Here is a 21,242-nt window from a genome sequence, read left to right on the forward strand (position 1 = left end):
CATGACATTACATGGAACCTACATGGAATACACATTTAAATTACATCTTGAAGGGTGGGGTGTGCCTTTATCCAATTCCCCCTTAATGAAACTTTAATGAAACCGTTTGATTACGTTATTTTCTATATCTTTGGTCTGATTATATATCCTATTCTGCCTGTTTCATTTCAAGGTCACACTAAACCGTCACTCTTTCCCCACCCTGTCTCTCTCTTTTCCACCCTGGCTCTCTCTTTTCCACCCTGTCTCTCTCTTTTCCACCCTGTCTCTCTCTTTTCCACCCTGGCTCTCTCTTTTCCACCCTGGCTCTCTCTTTTCCACCCTGGCTCTCTCTTTTCCACCCTGGCTCTCTCTTTTCCACCCTGGCTCTCTCTTTCCACCCTGGCTCTCTCTTTTCCACCCTGTCTCTCTCTTTTCCACCCTGGCTCTCTCTTTTCCACCCTGGCTCTCTCTTTTCCACCCTGGCTCTCTCTTTTCCACCCTGTCTCTCTCTTTTCCACCCTGGCTCTCTCTTTTCCACCCTGGCTCTCTCTTTTCCACCCTGGCTCTCTCTTTTCCACCCTGGCTCTCTCTTTTCCACCCTGTCTCTCTCTTTTCCACCCTGGCTCTCTCTTTTCCACCCTGGCTCTCTCTTTTCCACCCTGGCTCTCTCATTTCCACCCTGGCTTTCTCTTTTCCACCCCGTCTCTCTCTTTTCCACCCTGTCTCTCTCTTTTCCACCCTGTCTCTCTCTTTTCCACCCTGGCTCTCTCTTTTCCACCCTGTCTCTCTCTTTTCCACCCTGTCTCTCTCTTTTCCACCCTGGCTCTCTCTTTTCCACCCTGGGGAAACACCCTACACCTCTTCTCTCCTAAAACCAGACCTGCTGTTCACCTAGAACACCCTCCTCCTCTTCTCTACTAGAACCAGACCTGCTGTCCACCTAGAACACCCTCTTCCTCTTCTCTACTAGAACCAGACCTGCTGTCCACCTAGAACACCCTCTTCCTCTTCTCTACTAGAACCAGACCTGCTGTTCACCTAGAACACCCTCCTCCTCTTCTCTACTAGAACCAGACCTGCTGTTCCTCTATCCCAACCTTATCCCTTAACGTAACAAGATAACCATTCTAGTCAGGCAACATATGAGATGTGAATAGACAACATTTTATTTCCGAAGTCGGACTGTATTTTCTTTCACTTCAGCTCAAATAATGGCCGCTATTGATTTTAACAAACGTTTATCATTTTTTTTACGAGGTTGCATCATATTTCTGTTGAAGCTTGCATCGATACACACTTCATAATATCTACCAACAGAGTACGCATTCCAGAGGTTCCCTCTGTGCTCCGTTTCGCAGACTTTGATTTGGACGCGTACTCCAACCCTCCCGTGTGTCACCAGTGTGGAGAGGAGGAGACAGTCCCAGGTTTAGAACTACTGAGTTTATTAAAGCACTATATATATACAAGTGGGACAAAATACAAAGTGCAAAAATAATAAAGTAGTCAGTAAATAGTAGGAGAGACTCCTCTCAGGAAAACAAGCAACATCTACAATGACCGACAAAGACAAATGACAGAGGGAGTATATATACAGTGATAGAGTGGGGATTGGAACCAGGTGTGTGTAATGATGACGAGACAAGTCCGGGGTTGATGAGGGAAGGGCGTTTGCCAGCAGCAGGTTCGGCAGCAGCTAGAAGGCCGACAACGCTGAACGCCTGAGCTGGACAGGAGGGGGCGCCAAAGCAAAGGCTGGTGTGACCCTGTGCTCCAATTTGCATACTTGGAGCATGATAGTATGCATTTTGTGAAAACCCCACAGTTTTGTAGAGGAAGTGTGCTTGTCAATAGATGAAGTGTGCTTGTCAATAGATGAAGTGTGCTTGTCAATAGATGAAGTGTACTTGTCAATAGATGAAGTGTGCTTGTCAATAGATGAAGTGTACTTGTCAATAGATGAAGTGTGCTTGTCAATAGAGGAAGTGTGCTTGTCAATAGATGAAGTGTGCTTGTCAATAGATGAAGTGTGCTTGTCAATAGATGAAGTGTGCTTGTCAATAGATGAAGTGTGCTTGTCAATAGATGAAGTGTGCTTGTCAATAGAGGAAGTGTGCTTGTCAATAGATGAAGTGTGCTTATCAATAGATGAAGTGTACTTGTGAATAGATGAAGTGTGCTTGTCAATAGAGGAAGTGTGCTTATCAATAGATGAAGTGTGCTTGTCAATAGATGAAGTGTGCTTATCAATAGAGGAAGTGTGCTTGTCAATAGATGAAGTGTACTTGTGAATAGATGAAGTGTGCTTGTCAATAGATGAAGTGTACTTGTGAATAGATGAAGTGTGCTTGTCAATAGAGGAAGTGTGCTTATCAATAGATGAAGTGTACTTGTCAATAGATGAAGTGTACTTGTCAATAGATGAAGTGTGCTTGTCAATAGAGGAAGTGTGCTTGTCAATAGAGGAAGTGTGCTTATCAATAGATGAAGTGTACTTGTCAATAGATGAAGTGTGCTTGTCAATAGAGGAAGTGTGCTTGTCAATAGATGTGAATAATTATGAAGAGAAAAGAAAAGCTTGTGCGAATTAATTAACATTGATTTATATAGATTGCTGTGCAAGGTTGGTGCTGTTGTGTGCTGTGTGTGGAGCTGTTTGTTTGTGTGTGTGTGTGTGTGTGTGTGTGGGGATGTGTCTGTGTGTGTGTGTGAGAGAGAGAGACTGTTGGTGAATAAGAGCGTTGACTTTCTGCTAATTACCCAGCATGCCCTTTGTCCTCTTGTTAATTGTCCAGGTACCCCCTCTCTCTCTCTCTCCCTCTCTTCCTTCCTCTCCCGCTCCCTCTCTCCCCCTTTCTCCCTACCTCTCTCCTTCCCTCTCTCTCTCCCTCTCTCCTCTCGCTCTCCCTTTCCAACTCCCCCTCTCTCCTCTCTCGCTCCCTCTCTCTCGCTCCCTCTCTCTCCCTCTCTCTTCTCTCCCTCTCTCCTCTCGCTCTCCCTTTCCCTCTCCCCCTCTCTCTCTCTGTCCTCCCTCTCTCTCCCTCTCCCTCTCTCCCTCTCTCTCTCTTCTCCCTCTCTCTCCCTCCTCTCCCTTTCCCTCTCCCCTCTCTCTCTCCCTCTCTCTCGCTCTCTCCTTCCCTCTCTCTCTCTCTATCTCCCGACCTCGCTCCTTCCCTCTCCCCCTCTCTCTCTCTGTCCTCCCTCTCTCTCCCTCTCCCCCTCTCTCTCTCTTCTCCCTCTCTCTCCCTCCTGTCCCTTCCCCCTCTCTCTCTCCCTACCTCTCTCCTTCCCTCTCCCCCTCTCTCTCTCTGTCCGCCCTCTCTCTCCCTCTCCCCCTCTCTCTCTCTTCTCCCTCTCTCTCTCTCTCTCCCTACCTCTCTCCTTCCCCCTCTCTCTCTCTCCCTACCTCTCTCCTTCCCTCTCCCCTCTCTCTCTCTGTCCTTCCTCTCTCTCCCTCTCCCCCTCTCTCTCTCTTCTCCCTCTCTCTCCCTCCTCTCCCCTCCCCTCCCCCTCTCTCTCTCTGTCCTTCCTCTCTCTCCCTCTCCCCCTCTCTCTCTCTTCTCCCTCTCTCTCCCTCCTCTCCCTTTCCCTCTCTCCTCTCTCTCTCCCTCTCACTCCCTCTCCCTCTATTCTCCCTCTCTCTCCCTCCTCTCCCTTTCCCTCTCCCCCTCTCTCTCTCCATCTCTCTCGCTCTCTCCTTCCCTCTCTCTCTCTCTCTCCCTTCCTCTCTCCTTCCCCCTCTCTCTCTCTCCCTACCTCTCTCCTTCCCTCTCCCCTCTCTCTCTCTGTCCTTCCTCTCCTTCCCTCTCCCCCTCTCTCTCTCTGTTCTCCCTCTCTCTCCATCTCCCCCTCTCTCTCTTCTCCCTCTCTCTCCATCCTCTCCCTTTCCCTATCTCCTCTCTCGCTCCCTCTCTCTCCCCCTCTTCTCTCCTCTCGCTCTCCCATTCCCTCTCCCCCTCTCTCTCTGTCCTCCCTCTCTCTCCCTCCTCTCCCTTTCCCTCTCCCCCTCTCTCTCTCCCTCTCTCTCTCTCTCGCTCTCTTCCTTCCTCTCCCGCTCTCTCTCTCCCCCTCTCTCCTCTCTCGCTCCCTCTCGCTCCCTCTCTTCTCTCCCTCTCTCCTCTCGCTCCCTCTCTCTCCCCCTCTCTTCTCTCCCTCTCTCCTCTCGCTCTCCCTCTCCCCCTCTCTCTCCCTTCTCCCTCTCTCTCCCTCCTCTCCCTTTCCCCCTCCCCCTCTCTCTCTCACACTCAATCTCTCTCTCTTCTCCCTCTCTCCCCCTCTCGCTCCCTCTCTCTCCCCCTCTCTTCTCTCCCTCTCTCCTCTCGCTCTCTCTCGCTCTCTCTCCCCCTCTCTCCTCTCGCTCTCCCTTTCCCTCTCCCCCTCTCTCTCTCTTCTCCCTCTCTCTCCCTCCTCTCCGTTTCCCCTTCCCCCTCTCTCTCTCTGTCCTCAATCTCTCTCTCTTCTCCCTCTCTCTCCCTCTTGCTCCCTCTCTCTCCCCATCTCTTCTCTCCCTCTCTCCTCTCACTCTCTCTCCCCCTCCCTCCCCCTCTCTCCTCTCGCTCTCCCCCTCTCTCTCTGTCCTCCCTCTCTCTCCCTCCTCTCCCTTTCCCTCTCCCCCTCTCTCTCTCCCTCTCTCTCTCTCTCTCTCTCTCTCTCTCTTCCTTCCTCTCCCGCTCTCTCTCTCCCCCTCTCTACTCTCTCGCTCCCTCTCGTTCCCTCTCTTCTCTCCCTCTCTACTCTCGCTCCCTCTCTCTCCCCCTCTCTTCTCTCCCTCTCTCTTCTCCCTCTCTCTCCCTCCTCTCCCTTTCCCCCTCCCCCTCTCTCTCTCTGTCCTGAATCTCTCTCTCTTCTCCTTCTCTCCCCCTCTCGCTCTCTCTCTCTCCCCCTCTCTTCTCTCCCTCTCTCCTCTCGCTCTCTCTCCCCCTCTCTCCCCCTCTCTCCTATCGCTCTCCCTTTCCCTCTCCCACCCTCTCTCTCTGTCCTCCATCTATCTCTTCTCCTTCTCTCTCCCTCCTCTCCCTTTCCCCCTCCCCCTCTCTCTCTCACACTCAATCTCTCTCTCTTCTCCCTTTCTCCCCCTCTCGCTCCCTCTCTCTCCCCCTCTCTTCTCTCCCTCTCTCCTCTCGATTTCTCTCTCCCCCTTGCTCCCCCTCTCTCCTCTCGCTCTCCCTTTCCCTCTCCCCCTCTCTCTCTCTGTCCTCCATCTCTCTCTTCTCCCTCTCTCTCCCTCCTCTCCCTTTCCCCCTCCCCCTCTCTCTCCCTGTCCTCAATCTCTCTCTCTTCTCCCTCTCTCTCCCTCTCGCTCCCTCTCTCTCCCCCTCTCTTCTCTCCCTCTCTCCTCTCGCTCTCTCTCCCCCTCCCTCCCCCCTCTCCTCTCGCTCTCCCTTTCCCTCTCCCCCTCTCTCTCTGTCCTCCCTCTCTCTCCCTCCTCTCCCTTTCCCTCTCCCCCTCTCTCCCTCCCTCTCTCTCTCTCTCCCCCTCTCTCCTCTCTCGCTCCCTCTCGCTCCCTCTCTTCTCTCCCTCTCTCCTCTCGCTCCCTCTCTCTCCCCCTCTCTTCTCTCCCTCTCTCCTCTCGCTCTCCCTCTCCCCCTCTCTCTCTCTTCTCCCTCTCTCTCCCTCCTCTCCCTTTCCCCCTCCCCCTCTCTCTCTCTGTCCTCAATCTCTCTCTCTTCTCCCTCTCTCCCCCTCTCGCTCCCTCTCTCTCCCCCTCTCTTCTCTCCCTCTCGCCTCTCGCTCTCCCTTTCCCTCTCCCCTCTCTCTCTCTGTCCTCCATCTCTCTCTTCTCCCTCTCTCTGCCTCCTCTCCCTCTCTCTCTCCCCTCTCTCCTCCCTCCCCTCTCTACCCTGTTAAACTGAGTTCTATCTCTCCCAGAGCGGTCCAAGACAGAGAAGGAGGTGTGGGGGAATATCCTGATATGATAGGCAAATTGAAGTATTTGCAGGAACGATTGGAAATCAAACTGTGTGAGAGCACACACACACACACACACACACACACACACACACACACACACACACACACACACACACACACACACACACACACAGATTGGATATGGGACACAACAGTAACACATTCAATCTCCTCCCATACAATCTGTTTTATCATCCCTCAACCTCTCTGCACCTTCCTGACGTTCTTTCCCTCTCTCTCCCTTATCTTATATTTCTTACTCTTCTCTCTCTCTTTCTCTCTCTCTCCCTTATCTCCTATTTCTTACACTTCTCTCTCTCTTTCTCTCTCTCTCCCTTATCTTCTATTTCTTACTCTTCTCTCTCACATTCAATCTCCTCCCATACAATCTGTTTTATCATCCCTCAACCTCTCTGCACCTTCCTGACATTCTTTCCCTCTCTCTCCCTTACCTTCTATTTCTTACTCTTCTCTCTCTCTTTCTCGCTCTCTCCCTTATCTTCTATTTCTTACATTTCTCTCTCTCTTTCTCTCTCCCTCCCTTATCTTCTATTTCTGACTATTCTCTCTCTCTTTCTCTCTCTCTCCCTTATCTTCTATTTCTTACTCTTCTCTCTCTCTTTCTCGCTCTCTCCCTTATCTTCTATTTCTTACTCTTCTCTCTCTCTCTCTCTCTCCCTTATCTTCTATTTCTTACTCTTCTCTCTCTCTCTCTTCCTTATATTATATTTCTTACTCTTCTCTCTCTCTTTCTCTCTATCTCCCTTACCTTCTATTTCTTACTCTTCTCTCTCTATCTCTCTCTCTCTCCCTTATCTTCTATTTCTTACTCGTCTCTCTCTCTCTCTGTCTCTCTCACTCTCCCTCTCTCTCTCTCTCTCCCTTATCTTCTATTTCTTACTCTTCTCTCTCTCTCTCTCTCTCTCTCTCTCTCACACACACACTCTATCTCTATCGCTCTCTCCCTTATCTTCTACTAGTTACTCTTCTCTCTCCCTCTCTCTCTCCCCTCTCTCCTCCCTCCCCTCTCTACCCTGTTAAACTGAGTTGGCGCGATCCTCTCAGTGATCTTCTATCTTTCCCAGAGCGGTCCAAGACAGAGAAGGAGGTGTGGGGGAATATCCTGATATGAGAGGCAAATTGAAGCATTTGCAGGACCGATTGGAAATCAAACTGTGTGAGAGCACACACACACACACACACACACACACACACACACACACACACACACACACACACACACACACAGATTGGATATGGGACACAACAGTAACACATTCAATCTCCTCCCATACAATCTGTTTTATCATCCCTCAACCTCTCTGCACCTTCCTGACGTTCTTTCCCTCTCTCTCCCTTATCTTATATTTCTCACTCTTCTCTCTCTCTTTCTCTCTCTCTCCCTTATCTTCTATTTCTTACACTTCTCTCTCTCTTTCTCTCTCCCTCCCTTATCTTCTATTTCTGACTATTCTCTCTCTCTTTCTCTCTCTCTCCCTTAACTTCTATTTCTTACTCTTCTCTCTCTCTTTCTCTCTCTCTCCCTTATCTTCTATTTTTTACTCCTCTCTCTCCCTTATCTTCTATTTCTTACTCTTCTCTCTCTCTCTCTCTCCCTTATATTATATTTCTTACTCTTCTCTCTCTCTTTCTCTCTCTCTCCCTTATCTTCTATTTCTTACTCTTCTCTCTCTTTCTCTCTCTCTCTCTCCCTTATCTTCTGTCTTACTCTTCTCTCTCTCCCTTATCTTCTATTTCTTACTCTTCTCTCTCTATCTCTCTCTCTCTCTTATCTTCTATTTCTTACTCTTCTCTCTGTCTTTCTCTTTCTCTCCCTTATCTTCTATTTCTTACTATTCTCTCTCTCTTTCTCTCTCTATCCCTGATCTTCTATTTCTTACTCTTCTCTCTCTCTTTCTCTATTTCTTACTCTTCTCTCTCTCTCTCTCTCTCACTCTCTCTCTCTTTCTCTATCTCTCCCTTATCTTCTATTTCTTACTCGTCTCTCTCTCTCTCTGTCTCTCTCGCTCTCCCTCTCTCTCTCTCTCTCTCTCTCTCTCTCCCTTATCTTCTACTAGTTACTCTTCTCTCTCTCTCTCGCTCTCTCTCCCTTATCTTCTATTTCTTACTCTTCTTTCTCTCTCACTTATCTTCTATTTCTTACTCTTCTCTCTCTCTCCCTTATCTTCTATTTCTTACTCTTCTCTCTCTCTCCCTTATCTTCTATTTCTTACTCTTCTCTCTCTCTCACTTATCTTCTATTTCTTACTCTTCTCTCTCTCTCTCTCTTCTTTCTCTCTCACTTATCTTCTATTTCTTACTCTTCTCTCTCTCTCTCTCTCCCTTATCTTCTATTTCTTACTCTTCTCTCTCTCTTCTTTCTCTCTCTCTTCTTTCTCTCTCTCAATTCAATTCAATTGACATGGCAAGTTCATTATTACTTACATTGTCAAAGTATACACATCGGAAAAATATAAATGAAATGAAAATATATATTTATATATAAAATATATTTATATATAAATAACTGGTGGGACCAACAGCAATAATAATAGTAGTAGTTGCCATGGGATTACCATTAACAACAACTACAACAACAATATTAATCAGAATAACAATACATTAAAGCAATTGTAGTGGACCAGTGTCAACATGACTGAGAATACTGTCTCTCTCTCATGACTGAGAATACAGTCTCTCTCTCATGACTGAGAATACAGTCTCTCTCTCATGACTGAGAAGACACATGACATGGTAGTGGACCAGTGTCAACATGACTGAGAATACTGTCTCTCTCTCATGACTGAGAATACAGTCTCTCTCTCATGACTGAGAAGACACATGACATGGTAGTGGACCAGTGTCAACATGACTGAAAATACAGTCTCTCTCTCATGACTGAGAATACAGTCTCTCTCTCATGACTGAGAATACAGTCTCTCTCTCATGACTGAGAAGACACATGACATGGTATGAAAGATAAAACAAAACCAGATGGGAAATATTATCGACATTACTTTGCACTTTTCACTGGCTTTCCCTCAGGTTGTGGCAGGAGGACACATATTTGGCTGCCAAAACTGCAAATTTGGGCTTTTCACCCAATAAATATGTTTTCTTCATCTTTTATAGTTTCAAATTCTTTGTATTGAATTATAATTTTGGGAAAGAAATATTCTCTTAGGTCTGAGTATTTGTAACAGTGTAGTAGGAAATGCAGCTCTGTCTCTACCTCTCCCCTGGAGCAGAGTGAGCACAGCCTGTCCTCTCTGGGCAGCCAGGTTTGTCTGTGACGACCGGTCTCTATAGCCAGACTGTGCTCACTGAGTCTGTACCTAGTCAATGTTTTCCTCAGTTTTCTATCAGTCACAGTGGACAGATAGTCTGCCACCATGTACTGTCTGTTTAGAGACAAATAGCATTGAAGTTTACTTAGATTTTTTTGTGGTGTCTTTCCAATAGGTGATATATTTTTATTTTTGTTTTGTGATGATTTGGTTGGGTCAGATTTTCTGAGTGCTGTTCCGAGGCTCTATGGGGTTGGTTTGGGTTGGTGAACTGAGCCTCAGAACCAGCTGGCTGAGGGGACTCGACTCTTGTTTAATCTCTTGACATTGCAGAGCTGTGTGATGGAATGTTTTGGGGTCACTTGTTTTTAGAAGGTTGTAAAATTTGATGGCTCTTTTTTCTATTTGAATGAGTAGGGGGTATTGGCCCAATTCTGCTCTACATGCGTTATTTGGAGTTTTTCTTTGCACTTGCAATATAGTCTTGCAAAACTCTGCATGCAGTATTTCAATTGGATGTTTGTCCCATTTGGTAAATTAATTATTAGAGATTGGACCCCATACTTCACTGCCATATAGAGCAATTTGTTCTATAACTGATTGAAACATTTTGAGACAGATTCTAATTGGAATATGATGCTCCTTTTAATGGCATAGAATGCTCTTCTTGCTTTGTCTCTCAGCTCATTCACAGCCATGTGAAAGCTACCCGTGTTGCTGATATTTAGTCCTAGATATGTGTCGTTTTTGGTGTGTTCTAATAGAACTGTGTCCAAATAAAATTTATATTTGTCATCCTTATTTCCAGACCTTTTTTGGAATATTATTTTATTTGTTGTTTTTTAGGTTAAAGGTCAGAGCCCAGGTCTGACAGAACCTGTGGTTAACGGTCAGAGCCCAGGTCTGACAGAACCTGTGGTTAACGGTCAGAGCCCAGGTCTGACAGAACCTGTGGTTAACGGTCAGAGCCCAGGTCTGACAGAACCTGTGGTTAACGGTCAGAGCCCAGGTCTGACAGAACCTGTGGTTAACGGTCAAAGCCCAGATCTGACAGAACCTGTGGTTAACGGTCAGAGCCCAGGTCTGACAGAACCTGTGGTTAACGGTCAGAGCCCAGGTCTGACAGAACCTGTGGTTAACGGTCAGAGCCCAGGTCTGACAGAACCTGTGGTTAACGGTCAGAGCCCAGGTCTGACAGAACCTGTGGTTAACGGTCAGAGCCCAGGTCTGACAGAACCTGTGGTTAACGGTCAGAGCCCAGGTCTGACAGAACCTGTGGTTAACGGTCAGAGCCCAGGTCTGCCAGAACCTGTGGTTAACGGTCAGAGCCCAGGTCTGACAGAACCTGTGGTTAACGGTCAGAGCCCAGGTCTGACAGAACCTGTGAAGATGATCTAGATGCTGCTCTAACAGCACCACGTCATCTGCGTACAGCAGACACTTGATTTCAGTGTTGTGTAGGGTGATACCAGGTGCTGCCGATTCTTCTAATGTTTTTGCCAATTCATTCATGTAGATGTTAAATAGTGTTGGACTTATTGGGCAGCCCTGTTTCACTCCCCATCCCTGAGAGAAGAAGTCTGTTTGCTTGTTGTCAATTTTAAACGCACATTTGTTTTTAGTGTACATTGATTTAATAAAATCATGTTTTCCCTTCAATACCACTTTCTATTAGTTTATAAAAAAGACCTTCGTGCCAAATTGAATCAAATGCTTTTTTGAAATCTACAAAATACGAGTAGATTTTTCCCTTGTTTTGGTTTACTTGTTTGTCAATTAGAGTGTGGAGGGTATAAATGTGGTCTGTTGTACGATCATTTTTTAAAATCCAATCTGGCTTCCGCTCAGGACGTTGTGTTCGTCAAGGAAATGATGCAGTCTGCTATTTATAATACTGCAGAGAATTTTCCTGATGTTGCTGTTAACGCAAATTCCTCTGTAATTATTTGGGTCAAATTTGTCTCCATTTTTATAGATTGGTGTGATCAATCCGGCAGGGTAGCCGGGTAGCCGGGTGGCAGGGGGGCGGCAGGGTAGCCTAGTGGTTAGAGCATTGGACTAGTAACCGGAAGGTTGCAAGTTCATACCCCCGAGCTGACAAGGTACAAATCTGTCGTTCTGCCCATGACCCACTGTTCCTAGGCCGTCATTGAAAATAAGAATTTGTTCTTAACTGACTTGCCTAGTTAAATAATGGTAAAATAAAATAAATAAAATAAAAATCCCTGGTTCCAAATATCGGGGAAAATACCTGCAGTGAGGATATTGTTGAAGAGTTTGAGTATAGCCAATTTGAATTTGTGGTCTGTATATTTGATCATTTCATTTAAAATACCATCAGCACCACAGGCCTTTTTGGGTTGGAGAGAGCATAGTTATCCCCATAATTCTTCTTCTGTAATTGGGGTATCCATAGGATTCTGATAGTCTTTGACTGCTGATTCAAGGATTTGTACATTTTCTTGTATATCTTTTTGTTTTGGGCTCTTTGTTACATTGCTGTAGAGGTTTGCAAAGTGATTTCTCTACATATCCCCATTTTGGATAGCCAATTTCTCATGATGAGGTTTGTTTAATTTATTCCAATTCTCCCAAAAGTGGTTTGATTCTATGGATTCCTCAATTCCATCCAGCTGATTTCTAATGTGCTGTTCCTTTTTTGTTCTTAGGGTGTTTGTCAGTTTTTCCCCATTTTGAAGGCGTATATTTTTGTTGTCTGGTTCTATGTGTTGTTCATTAGATATATTTCTCAATGACTTTCTTAGATTTTTGCAATCATTATCAAACCATTTTTCATTATCTGTTATTTCTGGTTTGCTCTTATGCTTCTTTAAATTAGCCAAGGAGGCTAATTTGTCAAATATAAAGTTTATGTTCCAAACAGCCAAATGTACACCTTCATTGCTGTAGGAGAATGTTAAGGCTAAAAAGTTGTCCAGGAGAGATTGTATTTTTTGGCTACTAATTGCTTTTTGGTAGATGTCTGTACTGTTTTCTCTCCATCTATAGGCCTGTTTTGTACCATGTAATTTATTGGGCCGTGATGCTTCATGGTTGGGTTCTGCTCTTCTCAGATACACTGTGATTTTACTGTGGTCTGAGAGAGGTGTTAGTGGGCTGACTGTGAAGGCTCTGAGAGACTCTGGATTTAGATCGGTGAGGAAGTAGTCTACAGTGCTGCTGCCAAGGGATGAGGTGTCGGTGTACCTACCAAAAGAGTCCCCTCTCAGCCTACCATTGACTATGTACAGACGGAGTGTTCGACAGAGCTGTAGGTGTACCTATCAAAAGAGTCCCCTCTCAGCCTACCATTGACTATGTACAGACGGAGTGTTCGACAGAGCTGTAGGTGTACCTACCAAAAGAGTCCCCTCTCAGCCTACCATTGACTATGTACAGACGGAGTGTTCGACAGAGCTGTAGGTGTACCTACCAAAAGAGTCCCCTCTCAGCCTACCATTGACTATGTACAGACCCAGTGTTCCACAGAGCTTCACGAGCTGTACTCTGTTTTTGTTTTTCACTCTGTCATAGTTGTTTCTGTGGGGGAATGTGGGGAGGGAAAGGTTGTTGCTTCCTGGTAGGTGTTTATCCCCATGACTGTTAATAGTGTCTTGTTCTTCTGCTGTTCTGGCATTCAGGTCTCTCTCTCTTCTTTCTTTCTTTCTTTCTTTCTTTCTTTCTTTCTTTCTCTTACTCTTCTCTTTCTCTCTCTTACTCTTCTCTTTCACTCTCTTACTCTTCTCTTTCTCTCTCCTTTCTTTCTTTCTTTCTTTCTTTCTTTCTCTTACTCTTCTCTTTCTCTCTCTTACTCTTCTCTTTCTCTATCTTCTTTCTATCTCTCTCTTCTTTCTATCTCTCTTCTTTCTATCTCTCTTCTTTCTATCTCTCTTCTTTCTATCTCTCTTCTTTCTCTCTCTCTTCTTTCTCTCTCTCTCTCTCTCTCTCTCTCCCTAAAACAATCTCTTTCTATTAACCCCTCGCTCAGTTTCTCCCATTCTCCCCTTTCTCTTGTCATTCTAGCCTAAACCCTAAATCTCACTCTGGTGCCTTCATCCCTCTTCCCTGCCAACCTGTCCAGACTATCCACAACACACACACACACACACGCACACACACACACGGCTAGAGTGTCATCTCTTAATGAGAGGGAGGATAGGTACTGGCAGCAGTCTGATGGTGTGACTCTGCCAGAGCTCTCTCTGGCTCTGTCTCCAGAACTCCAGCCAGACCACCCAGCCTCTCCTCTCCCCGTGCCCAGACAGGAGGGCCCGTCCTGGGGCTAGAGGGAGGGGGTTGGCAGGCTTGTCTGGAGGTCTGGGCTCCAGCTCCAGTCACTGTGACAAGGCACACAGCCATGCCCAACCCCTACCACCTGAACCTAAACAGGCTGGGCTGGCAGGACAGACAGGAGAGTGTATTTGTCCATCTGCAGAAACATTCCCCTAATTTAAAAGCCTCTGAGGGTCATCTACTGTGTGTGTGTGTGTGTGTGTGTGTGTGTGTGTGTGTGTGTGTGTGTGTGTGTGTGTGTGTGTGTGTGTGTGTGTGTGTGTGTGTGTGTGTGTGTGTGTGTGTGTGTGTGTGTGTGTCTATTTTTATGTATGTGTGAGAGATAATGTGTGTGTGTGTTACTTTATTTGTGTGAAAGAGATTGTGTGTGTTTGTGTTTTCTGTTCCACTTATTGCATGTTACAGCATCAGTCAGCTCTGCCGCAGGCCTGGGACCTGTCCTAGTGAATTAGTGATGATCAGACTCATCAATACTGCATGGCGCTCTCTCTCTGGGAATTTGATCTGGGATCAGAGTTAGAGAGCAGAGCGCATGCAAGACCAAAGAAGGGTGTGTAAGCAGTACACCTTCCTCTGAGGCTCTCTCTCTCTCTCTCTGTGTGTGTGTGTGTGTGTGTGTGTGTGTGTGTGTGTGTGTGTGTGTGTGTGTGTGTGTGTGTGTGTGTGTGTGTGTGTGTGTGTGTGTGTGTGTGTGTGTGTGTGTGTGTGTGTGTGTGTGTGTGTGTGTGTGTGTGTGTGTGTGTGTGTGTGTGTATTTTCATGATGTATGATGCATTTTCCGAATGTGTCATATGTGTGTGTGTGTGTGTGTGTGTGTGTGTGTGCGTGCGTGCACAGTGTGTGGTCTCATGCAGTCCCCAGAGTAGTTGATATTCAGCATGTGAGGTTCCACAGGGATACAGTGGGAGGCTTCAGTGTCCTGTACAATACACAGGCTTATCTGTTCATTGGTTGATAGACTGATCAACACTGTTCATTGGTTGATAGACTGATCAACACTGTTCATTGGTTGATAGACTGATCAACACTGTTCATTGGTTGATAGACTGATCAACATTGTCCATTGGTTGATAGACTGATCAACATTGTTCATTGGTTGATAGACTGATCAACATTGTTCATTGGTTGATAGACTGATCAACACTGTTCATTGGTTGATAGACTGATCAACACTGTTCATTGGTTGATAGACTGATCAACACTGTTCATTGGTTGATAGACTGATCAACATTGTTCATTGGTTGATAGACTGATCAACACTGTTCATTGGTTGATAGACTGATCAACACTGTTCATTGGTTGATAGACTGATCAACACTGTTCATTGGTTGATAGACTGATCAACATTGTTCATTGGTTGATAGACTGATCAACACTGTTCATTGGTTGATAGACTGATCAACACTGTTCATTGGTTGATAGACTGATCAACATTGTTCATTGGTTGATAGACTGATCAACACTGTTCATTGGTTGATAGACTGATCAACACTGTTCATTGGTTGATAGACTGATCAACACTGTTCATTGGTTGATAGACTGATCAACATTGTTCATTGGTTGATAGACTGATCAACACTGTTCATTGGTTGATAGACTGATCAACATTGTTCATTGGTTGATAGACTGATCAACATTGTTCATTGGTTGATAGACTGATCAACATTATTCATTGGTTGATAGACTGATCAACACTGTTCATTGGTTGATAGACTGATCAACACTGTTCATTGGTTGATAGACTGATCAACATTGTTCATTGGTTGATAGACTGATCAACACTGTTCATTGGTTGATAGACTGATCAACACTGTTCATTGGTTGATAGACTGATCAACACTGTTCATTGGTTGATAGACTGATCAACACTGTTCATTGGTTTATAGACTGATCAACACTGTTCATTGGTTGATAGACTGATCAACACTGTTCATTGGTTGATAGACTGATCAACATTGTTCATTGGTTGATAGACTGATCAACACTGTTCATTGGTTGATAGACTGATCAACACTGTTCATTGGTTGATAGACTGATCAACACTGTTCATTGGTTGATAGACTGATCAACACTGTTCATTGGTTGATAGACTGATCAATACTGTTCATTGGTTGATAGACTGATCAACACTGTTAATTGGTTGATAGACTGATCAACACTGTTCATTGGTTGATAGACTGATCAACATTGTTCATTGGTTGATAGACTGATCAACACTGTTAATTGGTTGATAGACTGATCAACACTGTTCATTGGTTGATAGACTGATCAACATTGTTCATTGGTTGATAGACTGATCAACACTGTTCATTGGTTGATAGACTGATCAAAACTGTTAATTGGTTGATAGACTGATCAACACTGTTAATTGGTTTATAGACTGATCAACACTGTTCATTGGTTGATGTCTTGTGCAATTCAATAAAAAGCTTCTTTATTACTGAAAGTAGAACCAACACGTTTTTGCTTTCAATGCTTCTGGTCTCAGCTGGTCAACATGTACTGGTATGTACCAGTATAAACTAATACACTCTGGTTCTGGTCTCAGCTGGTCAACATGTACTGGTATGTACCAGTATAAACTAGGTTAATACACTCTGGTTCTGGTCTCAGCTGGTCAACATGTACTGGTATGTACCAGTATAAACTAGGTTAATACACTCTGGTTCTGGTCTCAGTTGGTCAACATGTACTGGTATGTACCAGTATAAACTAGACATTTAATACACTCTGGTCCTGGTCTCAGCTGGTCAACATGTACTGGTATGTACCAGTATAAACTAGGTTAATACACTCTGGTTCTGGTCTTAGCTGGTCAACATGTACTGGTATGTACCAGTATAAACTAGGTTAATACACTCTGGTTCTGGTCTCAGCTGGTCAACATGTACTGGTATGTACCAGTATAAACTAGACATTTAATACACTCTGGTTCTGGTCTCAGCTGGTCAACATGTACTGGTATGTACCAGTATAAACTAGGTTAATACACTCTGGTTCTGGTCTCAGCTGGTCAACATGTACTGGTATGTACCAGTATAAACTAGGTTAATACACTCTGGTTCTGGTCTCAGCTGGTCAACATGTACTGGTATGTACCAGTATAAACTAGGTTAATACACTCTGGTTCTGGTCTCAGCTGGTCAACATGTACTGGTATGTACCAGTATAAACTAGGTTAATACACTCTGGTTCTGGTCTCAGCTGGTCAACATGTACTGGTATGTACCAGTATAAACTAGACATTTAATACACTCTGGTTCTGGTCTCAGCTGGTCAACATGTACTGGTATGTACCAGTATAAACTAGGTTAATACACTCTGGTTCTGGTCTCAGCTGGTCAACATGTACTGGTATGTACCAGTATAAACTAGGTTAATACACTCTGGTTCTGGTCTCAGCTGGTCAACATGTACTGGTATGTACCAGTATAAACTAATACACTGTGGTTCTGGTCTCAGCTGGTCAACATGTACTGGTATGTACCAGTATAAACTAGACATTTAATACACTCTGGTTCTGGTCTCAGCTGGTCAACATGTACTGGTATGTACCAGTATAAACTAGACATTTAATACACTCTGGTTCTGGTCTCAGCTGGTCAACATGTACTGGTATGTACCAGTATAAACTAGACATTTAATACACTCTGGTTCTGGTCTCAGCTGGTCAACATGTACTGGTATGTACCAGTATAAACTAGGTTAATACACTCTGGTTCTGGTCTCAGCTGGTCAACATGTACTGGTATGTACCAGTATAAACTAATACACTCTGGTTCTGGTCTCAGCTGGTCAACATGTACTGGTATGTACCAGTATATACTAATACACTCTGGTTCTGGTCTCAGCTGGTCAACATGTACTGGTAGGTACCAGTATAAACTAGACATTTAATACACTCTGGTTCTGGTCTCAGCTGGTCAACATGTACTGGTATGTACCAGTATAAACTAATACACTCTGGTTCTGGTCTCACCTGGTATTAAGGACATTTAAATATTTTGTCACTTGTCTCACCTGGTGTGTAGTGTGTATTCTGTGTTCTGTAGACTTTGTAGGAACTTGGACTAGTTTCTCAACTGGTATGTAGTGTATATTCAGTGTGTATAACTTGGACTAGTTTCTCAACTGGTATGTAGTGTATATTCAGTGTGTATAACTTGGACTAGTTTCTCAACTGGTCTGTAGTGTATATTCAGTGTGTATAACTGGGACTAGTATCTCACCTGGTTTCCAGTGGAACATTACTATTCAGTACCCAGCTGTCCTGTAGCTGTACAGACTCTGGTGAGGTGGGCCCATCCCCTGGTACCGGAGGGGGGGCATGGATGGTGTTCCTACCCCCTCTTAGGGTGTTCCTGTTCAGGCTGTTGGCTGAGGAGTGGTGGTGGTGGTGGGAAAGGGTCTGGTGGTTGTGAGGGGGAGGCAGGGGGGGTCGCAGGGTGGAACCACTAAGGTGGTTAGGAGCTCCTGGACAGAGCGAGGGAGAGAAAAAAATAAGATGGTTATTCAGAAATAATGAAAGCATGGTGATCCCCATTTCTATTGTGGTCAGATTGAGGAATAGAAGGGGAGAGGAGAGGAGAGGAGTGGAAAGGAGAGGAGAGGAGAGGAAAGGAGGGGAGAGGAAAGGAGGGAAGAGGTAAGGAAAGGAGGGGAGGGGAGAGGAAATGGATATGAAGGGAGAGCAAAGGAGAGGAGAGGTGAGGAAAGGAGGGGAGAGGAAAGGAGGGGAGAGGAGAGGAGAGGAGAGGAGAGGAGAGGAGAGGAAAGGAGAGGAAAGGAAAGGAAAGGAGAGGAGAGGAGAGGAGAGGAAAGGAAAGGAAAGCAGAGGAGAGGAGAGGAGAGGAAAGGAGAGGAGAGGAGAGGAGAGGAGAGGAGAGGAGAGGAGAGGAGAGGAGAGGAGAGGAGAGGAAAGGAGAGGAGAGGAAAGGAGAGGAGAGGAGAGTAAAGGAGAGGAGAGGAGAGGAAAGGAGAGGAGAGGAGAGGAAAGGAGAGTAAAGGAGAGGAAAGGAAAGGAAAGGAAAGGAGAGGAGAGGAGATGAGAGGAAAGGAGAGTAAAGGAGAGGAGAGGAAAGGAAAGGAAAGGAAAGGAGAGGAGAGGAGAGTAAAGGAGAGGAGAGGAAAGGAAAGGAGAGGAGAGGAGAGGAGAGGAGAGGAGGGGAGAGGGGAGGAGAGGAGAGGATAGGAAAGGAGAGTAAAGGAAAGGAGAGTAAAGGAAAGGAGAGGAGAGGAAAGCAGAGGAGAGGAAAGGAGAGGAGAGGAAAGGAAAGGAAAGGAGCGGAGAGGAGAGGAGAGGAGAGGAAATGAGAGTAAAGGAAATGAGAGGAGAGGAGAGGAAAGGAGAGTAAAGGAGAGAAGAGGAATGGAAAGGAGAGGAGAGGAGAGGAGAGGAGAGGAGAGGAGAGGAGAGGAGAGGAAAGGAGAGTAAAGGAAATGAGAGGAGAGAAGAGGAGAGGAAAGGAAAGGAAAGGAGAGGAGAGGAGAGGAGAGGAAAGGAGAGGAGAGAAGAGGAGAGTAAAGGAGAGTAAAGGAAAGGAGAGGAGCGGAGAGGAGAGGGATGGAGAGTTAAGGAGAGGAAAGGAAAGGAGAGGAGAGGAGAGGAGAGGAAAGGAGAGGAGAGTAAAGGAGAGGAGAGGAGAGGAAAGGAGAGGAGAGGAGAGGAAAGGAGAGTAAAGGAAAGGAGAGGAAAGGAAAGGAAAGGAAAGGAAGGAGAGGAGAGGAGATGAGAGGAAAGGAGAGTAAAGGAGAGGAGAGGAAAGGAAAGGAGAGGAGAGGAGAGGAGAGTAAAGGAGTGGAGAGGAAAGGAAAGGAAAGGAAAGGAGAGGAGAGGAGAGGAGAGGAGAGGAGAGGAGAGGAGGGGAGAGGGGAGGAGAGGAGAGGAGAGGAGAGGATAGGAAAGGAGAGTAAAGGAAAGGAGAGGAGAGGAAAGGAGAGGAGAGGAGAGGAAAGGAAAGGAGAGGAGAGGCGAGGTGAGGAGAGGAGAGGAGAGGAAATGAGAGTAAAGGAAATGAGAGGAGAGGAGAGGAAAGGAGAGTAAAGGAGAGAAGAGGAAAGGAAAGGAGAGGAGAGGAGAGGAGAGGAGAGGAGAGGAAAGGAGAGTAAAGGAAATGAGAGCAGAGAATAGGAGAGGAAAGGAAAGGAAAGGAGAGGAGAGGAGAGGAGAGGAAAGGAGAGGAAAGGAAAGGAAAGGAGAGGAGAGGAGAGGAGAGGAGAGGAGAGGAGAGGAAAGGAGAGGAGAGGAGAGGGGAGAGGAAGGGAGGGAAGTGGAGAGGAAGGGAGAGGAGAGGAGGGGAGAGGAGAGGAGGGAAGGGGAGAGGAAGGGAGAGGAGAGGAAGGGAGAGGAGGGGAGAGGAGATGAGAGGAAAGGAAAGGAAAGTAAAGGAAAGTAGAGGAGAGGAGAGTAAAGGAAAGGAGAGGAAACGAAAGGAGAGGAGAGGAGAAGAGGAGAGGAGAGTAAAGGAAAGGAGAGGAAAGGAAAGGAGAGGAGGGGAGAGGAGAGTAAAGGAAAGTAGAGGAGAGGAGAGGAGAGGAGAGGAGAGAAGAGGAGAGGAGAGGATAGGAGGGGAGAGGGGAGAGGAAGGGAGAGTAGAGGAGAGGAGAGTAAAGGAAAGGAGAGGAACGGAAGGTAGAGGAGAGGAGAGTAAAGGAAAGGAGAGGAAAGGAGAGGAGAGGAGAGGAAAGGAGAGGAGAGGAGAGGAGAGGAGAGGAGAGGAGAGGAGAGGAAAGGAAAGGAGAGGAGAGGAGAGGAGAGGAGAGGAGACGAAGGGAGAGGAGGGGAGGGGGGAGCGAAGGAGAGGAAGAGGGAGAGGAGGGGAACGAGAGGCCTGATACTGGTGGCTCTGAGAGAGGGGAATGAACAGATGTTTATAAAGGGAAAGAGAGATGGAAGGGAGGAGAGGAGGGACCTCTCTACACAGGACAGACACTTCACATCTGTGTATACACAAAGACTCTCCTGAGAGGGCAGACAGGCACACACACACACACACACACACACACACACACACACACACACACACACACACACACACACACACACACACACACACACACACACACACACACACACACACACACAAAGACACACAAATGTGGAGGATGATGGAGTTTGATAGTCATGATGTGTTGTCCTCCTCCCGTCTCATCCTTCCATTTCATCTACTCATCCTTTTTCATCACTCTGTTTCTCTCCCTTTGTCTTCATCCCTGCATCATTGCAGCAGATGTTAATAGCTGTGAAACCATGTGAGTAAATGCTACTATTTACATTTCAAACAGACACACACACACACACACTTACGCACACACACAAACACACACACACCATCTGTTTAAATTATTGTATTTATATTCTCTCTCCCTCTCAAATCTGCCGATAAAAATGCATTGCATTTCTCAAATCTCCCTTTCGATGAATATAACAAAAAGTATTCATTCAAATTCTACTGAATTATATATATAGCACTTTCAATAGCAGAAGCATGTGGTTTCTGAGTTCTAGTTTACAAGTAGACAGTCTCCAGGGGGTTGGGGTGTCTGAGTTCTAGTTTACAAGTAGTCAGTCTCCAGGGGGTTGGGGTTTCTGAGTTCTAGTTTACAAGTAGACAGTCTCCAGAGGGTTGGGGTGTCTGAGTTCTAGTTTACAAGTAGTCAGTCTCCAGGGGGTTGGGGTTTCTGAGTTCTAGTTTACAAGTAGTCAGTCTCCTGAGGGTTGGGGTGTCTGAGTTCTAGTTTACAAGTAGTCAGTCTCCAGAGGGTTGGGGT

The sequence above is a fragment of the Oncorhynchus mykiss genome, chromosome 31, assembly GCF_013265735.2.
Source record: "Oncorhynchus mykiss isolate Arlee chromosome 31, USDA_OmykA_1.1, whole genome shotgun sequence".
Taxonomy (NCBI): domain Eukaryota; kingdom Metazoa; phylum Chordata; class Actinopteri; order Salmoniformes; family Salmonidae; genus Oncorhynchus; species Oncorhynchus mykiss.